Genomic DNA, 7049 nt, shown 5'->3' with positions numbered 1-7049 from the left:
GAACGAAAATGAAAATTTGCTTGATAATTCAACTACGCTTGTTGGAGAACAATAAAAACACTACACTCAACAAGCCACCAATAAAACTCAACTGCCTAACCTATAACCAAAGTCTCCTTTTAATTTGTTTTTAAAAAAAAGCGCTTGACAAACTTGCCCCGCATGCCGAAGTTGCCCCGGTCTCCCCTATTGTTTTGGGGTTGTTTACTATCTTGTTTATTATTTATTTATTCATTATTATATAATTATACAGTACTTTGAAAACAGCCACGAACCGGATTACATACGTTCGGGATCAGAGTTGACCCGCGAGCCATAGATTTCATCACCACTGCTTATATATAATTTACTATTGTGGGATCCGATTATTATGATAATTTTGAAACTTGTAATTTTTTATAACAATAATCGGCTAATAGTATTAAACAGTGGATAAAAATTTTCATTATAAATTTTTATCCACTGTATGAACTCAATTTATTACAAATATTAATAATTACAGTATGAATGTGTACAATTTATATTTATCACAGACTGTACACTTACAGTAATACAACAATATATATATATATATAGCATATATATTTGTTTTTCTTCCTATTACGAGATACTTTAATAAAAGTTTTAAAAATTATATTTAATGAATGATACTTTCGTTACTTTTTTTAAGTTCTTAAAACGTAGGAAAAGTAAGTAAAATTTATAATCTTTAAAAAATATTTTTAATATAAAATATATTAAATAGAAATTTAAGTGTTACGGAAGTGGAGAGAAATCTTTCCAATGTGAATGTGAATGAAGAGATGAATGATTACATAATAGAAAATTTTAGTAAGAATGACGAGAAAGAATTAAAATCCAAATTTATATAAAAGGTAGATCTTAAGTCAGTTCATCATTGTAAAAGTTAAGCTCTGTTTTCTTCAAATATACTTATTTAAATATTTGAAAAAAAAGAAAAGAAAAAGATAGAGCTTAGCTTTTACAATGATGTTTATATTTTAAAATCGTGTTTCAATTTGGTAAAGAAAAGAAAAAAATTAATAATAAAAAAATAATTTACAGTATATTGTACACAAATGTATACAGAAATATACAAAAACTTAAATGATTAACTGACTTTTGAGCATTCTTTATACATACTGTATATATAAACAAACATATATACGCAGAGGGTAGATCAATAGTCGGTTAACAGTAGTTTTTATTTCATGTTCCAGGTATTTATTGATATACAGTATTTATATAATTTGTCATTGAATCACATAGAATTGAAAAAATTACAAGTTATTTTTGCAGGTAAATATTTTATTTTTCTTATAAGAAAATACATAACTTGTACTGTACAACCTTTACAACGTGTATAAGGTTTCTTAGTAGTTTTTATCAATATTTGAACTTGTAACTGTTGTTGTAATCATTAAATGATAGAAGAAAGTGTTCATATTTGTTTTCTACATGTTAAAAAAGTAATAATGGACATCACAATAACAATAAAATTGTTTAAAATTGTAAAAATTGTTTTAAGAAAATAAATTAAGAATATTTGGAGATAAACAAACTTTGTATAATAGAACAACGAAATTACAGTAATAGATTTCAAGCATAAATAGTAATACCGTAGGCATTCGATCAGATAGATCCACAAGTTTGAATAAACCTACATCCTAGTCGCATTTAAAAAATAAACTTACAGTATTTGAATAAGCCCATATGTGGGTTTATTCGAATCGCATTTTCTAAGTTTTCTAACCTACAGATTATTGTAAACAATCTATTCAAAATAGTAATTTTGTAAATTAATGCGTCGTATTTCTTGCTTGTGTTTCTTTTTTAGAATTATTTTTTTTATAATTCATTTAACGACCCCATACTACACATACAAAAACGTTTTTTGAAAAAATAAATCCACATATTCGAATAGCTCCACAGACTTGAATAAGCCCATACCTCAAGCGCAGGTAAAAAAATCGACCCACTATGAGTCTATTCGAGTGCGTACGGTATTTCCCGTGGGTAAATAGCACTGTCATTATAGAATCTTGTGTGTCAGAGTACTTTTTTCTCGTAGAGTATGTTTTTCTTAAGAAGCAACTGTCACTAAATAATATAACAAACTAAGTTTAATTTGCTATAATTTCGAATAACGCTGATACAGATGACAGGAATAATATTTTAATAGTTAGTGTTCAATGAAATTTTACTAACGGTAATGCATTATTTGATGTCTTAAGCATAACTCTCACATGTAAGTGAAAAACGACGGACGTCAAGTCCGAATTCATTGTATCGATGACATGCAGCAACTCATCAGTTGTAGGTTTAGTGTAATATTGTAGTATCTACTTTTGAATGCGGAAAAGCATTCTTTTATGGGATTAAGCTGTGGTGAGTACGGTGTAAGAATTTATAATTTATAGACTATTCCTTCAAATATGATGCTAGAGTAGTGAATTTTTACATTGTCTATTATTAAGTAGAATCCCGAAAATCTGTTTCAGATCGTCACAATGTTCATATAGAAAAGACATAAATAATTCTGAATTGTATGAGCTTTTCACAGCTTTATGTTTTACAATTCCGTAGCAATGAAAATAACTTTTTTACTGACTAACATATTCATCCCTTTATTCGATGGATAGGTGATGGTCGCATTATACCCATAATGTCGCTGGGTGCGAAATTTATTTTTGTTTCATCTAAAAACAGTAATGTAACTTTGGAATATTGGCTAATTCCCTTGCGTATTTTCGGTCAACACTTGAGAAACTAACTTTCTTCAGTCTTTTCCAGGTGATGTTTGTACCTTCATATATCTGCAAATCGAATTTTTACTTTTTCGTATATTATGAGTTTTCATTTTCGATTTTATGCCGTTGATTGTCAATGAATTGTTTCCCTCTACGATCTCATTTAGGGTGGCGTAAAGTTCTACTCTAATGGTCCTTTTTCTGCCACGTAGGTTAAATGAATCATCTTCGGTAATATTTTCCAGAGTAATCCTGCTCTTCTCGAATTGTCGAATATATTTATAAACAGTACTTTTGCCTAACCGGGTGGCGATGATCCAAGATGGATCCTTATTTTAATGATTAGTAACAGAATTTTCATCTCATTGAAACTTAGAACTTTTCGTCTGTATGGAATAGTTTGATCAGAATCTTGAGATGATAATGCCATAAAGCCTATTTTATAGTTCAACACTGTTCATTGTTCTTCCATTTTCTCCTTTTATTTGACTTGTCAACTGTGATATGGTACCGCGAAAAATATTTACAAAACATCACGAAACATCTGGTCACATCAAACTTTATACATACCAGAATTTAAAAAAAAAATAAAAATTAGAATAATTTTCTTAAGAGCAACATACTAATTTGTCTTTAATTAGGAGAAATCATTCCGTTAAATGTAGGATTCATCCTTTCTCCATTCTGCGTAATGAGTTGTATTTCCTGCCACGCTGTACGTTGAAGGCACGATCATTCTTGCAATCTGTTCGATCGTTTTTGCAACAAGTCTCCCCGTTCGTGCAATTTGTCCATTGCTTTTTTCTACCTCGAACACTTCTATGAAATTAATCCGTAATGCAAGTGTTTCTGTATTCATGATATGCCTATGTTTATTTGTGATATTTCTCCACTAAACTCTGCGACGGAGTGTAAGCCGTAAAAGTAGTTTAAGTCATTTATTTTTTTAAATTATTACTTCACATTTCTTATTTTTAAAGTATCAAATTACAGCATAATACGTTATTGTTAACGAGCTAGAATATACTACATAGAGTGGCTGAAGCGACGCCATATTTGAGGAAAATTGAATACACGTCTGCCATTTTGTTTTTAGTCAAGAGGGCGTGTAATTTGTATTGTGTAAAGGCAACGAGTTAGAATATTCTAATCCGTTGAAAGTACCCGTCGTTGTCACCAAGAGCGCTGCAACCATGGTCACAGTCACTCTATGCAGTATATTATAGCTCGTTGGTTGTTGTATTATGCCGTTTTTTAAGTCCTACCCCATTCGAGATATGATAGGTGAGCCCCGTCTATCTCTCCACCCTCTCGATCCTTAATTACCAAAACTTAATAGCACCAATTCCCGTAATACTCAAACCTCGCTGAAAAATTTGCAACCCCCTAATTAAAATCACTGCGAAAATTGGTGCAGAAGACGAATATTAAGTTACAGATAAGCATAAGGTGATAAGACACACAAAGAAGAACTTAAGAAATATCATATTTAAATCTTCAAATAAAATCTTTTCCTGAAATCGATATGTTTAAAGATTTAAATGTGATATTTTTTAAATTTTTCTTTGTGTGGCTTATCATCTTTTGTACCCAAGCCATTGAATTGTAATTCAATGCAATATAATACAATTAAAATGATAATCTACTTTGTAAGCTTTATTGCTTAAAATAGCTTGGTTGCTTAGCTACAGTGGTGGAGTAATACATATTCAAGGTTCAACACAATTGTTCCATTCTTATTTTAGGAAATACTATAGTTATCGCTATTGGATTTTCTTCGGCATATTATCATCCAAAGAGAATTAAAATGACATTAACTAGTAAAGCATGGACTTGTTTCAAAAATATTTAATTTAATTTCTGATCTCTTGGGGAGTACTTTAAGATAGTTACGTCCGATATTGAACTGAGATATGCCAACAAATGGTTTTTTCCACATTAAAAAACCATAGTCCTTTCAGAATGTAACGCAAAACATGGGCTATCTGCTATGGAGAGGGGTGCCTTCTGGGAGGCACTTTCTATGAGAAATTGGCCTTATTTAGTTATTGGATAGGGGGAAAACTCAGGAAAAATCCACATGGCAAGCCCGTTCCTCAGGCGCGAAGCCGCGACCAGTGTTCAATGGTTTTATTCATTTGCCCACTGATGGACACAATAACTGCTGAATGATGGTACAGTAAGAAATTTGATCAGATCTGGATCGAATCTGATCATACGTTACTTTTCTAACTTTTCTAGTTATTTCAAATAGGGATTCAGTTTCTATATCTTATTTATAGAATGCCTGATATCCAAGGGCGTTTGGGCGTCAGCCTATCGCTTCGCGGAACCCGAAATCGAACCAGGAAATCAACCCAGAAATTTTTTCTAAGTGGATATATCAGGCCCTTACTACTCAATCGCCCTTATTGTAGAGGCCGAACCCACAACTATAAAGAAAAAAAAAAAATTCATCATTTATGCAAACTGACTAATTCGGGGTAAAATAATTCAAAATATAACTTTTTAATATAAACTTCTTGTAACATTAAATTAAATTATTTGATTAAAAACTCGAATTTCTATCATTTTATTTACAAACCTAATTACAGTATTATCGTTATACTGTGTATGCTATGCTTATTTATATTTAATTACTTCTTATTTTGATATTTGTGTTTTTCACATATTTAATTCATTTAGTTTCTAAATTTTATTTTTTTAAATATTATTTATAACTAATTAGTTTTTTTTTTGTTGATTTAATTATATTTAATCTCATCGAAAATGTTTTTATTGATCAATTAAAAACTTATTTATATGTAAATCCACGTAATTAGAAAGATTAGATTTTATGTTTCTAAGATTTTAGTTTCGTCTTGACATACTGACTGATTCTTTGAAAACACAATATATGTATATCACAGTGTTATAAACAAATAAGTTAAATAGGATTTTAAAATTTTATATAAACACCTTTTATTTTTCATAAAATTTAAATTAATTGAGAATTTAATTAACGTTTATTTTTCTACAGATTGGCTTTAAATTAATATTTACATGACATTTAATATAAGCTAAATTCCTATTATCGTAGTATAAAAATTCAAATAAAAACAAATAAAATGTATAAAAATTGAATCAAGTAAAAAATTATGACAATTTAACTAACAGTCAAGTATTTTCTTAAGACGGATGAAGAAGAAGAATACATCTTTTTTTTCTTTTCTTTGACTATTTTTGCACTTTTCGATTGCTTACATTTAGGCCTTTTATTTAGACCTTTTACATAGACCTAGGCCTTTTACATTTAGACCTAGTTAGCCTTCGATTGCTTACATGAAAGCCTTTTATAGAAAAATATCTGAAATTTTGCACACTATCTAACAAAAAAAAAAGTATCTTTCGAACGACATATTCAGACTGACTACAGGCGTTTGGGGATGGAAAAGTCGACACCCGAAAATCTGATTCCTGTATATATATAGTATGTCAGTGACTTTTACATTTAACGCGGATTGCCATGACTCTCGATAATTGTAAATAGTATTTATAATATTTGAGCTTATTGTAGGGGATACTAGAAAAATGATCAACATTGAGTAATTCCGAAAGGAGCATTTCGGATTTAACGCGTGATCGAATATATTCTAGTAATTAATCATAATCTAGTGCTAGGTTATAGTTAAGCATGAATGACGCCATTCAGAGTTAACAAAAATAATTGAAAGTCAATAGGGGGGAAATAATAAGCCATATTGGACTTAGATACGAATGCATTATTTGCACTGATGGATCCATTTTGAATACAGTGGATGGGTTTTATCTAATAGTAAGACCTACATTTGCGACTGTCTCACAAGAGCATTAGTTTTGTATGCTTTTGTTTGAAAGTTTTGCAATGCTTTTATGATACTATATATATAATATACTGTATATATATATTTTGTGCCGTCACCGAAAGATTTTTGTAATGTTTTGATTAGTGAGGCAGACGAACAGCCTCTAATAAAAGATTGACTCCGGATTTATTATTTTTTGTATTTCTGAACGTTTTAAGGTTTCCCAGTCAAAAAATGTGAAGATCTTGGGGGCCATTTTTTGACCGATCGTTTTCTTTTGCTTCTGTTTTATCTTTTAGTGTATATACTGTATATATATATTTTGTGCCGTCACCGAAAGATTTTTGTAATGTTTTGATTAGTGAGGCAGACGAACAGCCTCTAATAAAAGATTGACACCGGATTTATTATTTTTTGTATTTCTGAACGTTTTAAGGTTTCCCAGTCAAAAAATGTAAAGATCTTGGGGGCCATT

The sequence above is a fragment of the Centruroides sculpturatus genome, unplaced genomic scaffold, assembly GCF_000671375.1.
Source record: "Centruroides sculpturatus isolate CEXI.00-Female unplaced genomic scaffold, Cexi_2.0 scaffold291, whole genome shotgun sequence".
NCBI classification, from domain to species: domain Eukaryota; kingdom Metazoa; phylum Arthropoda; class Arachnida; order Scorpiones; family Buthidae; genus Centruroides; species Centruroides sculpturatus.
The sequence above is the reverse complement of the archived record's forward strand: the minus strand, read 5'-3'. Positions refer to the sequence as shown.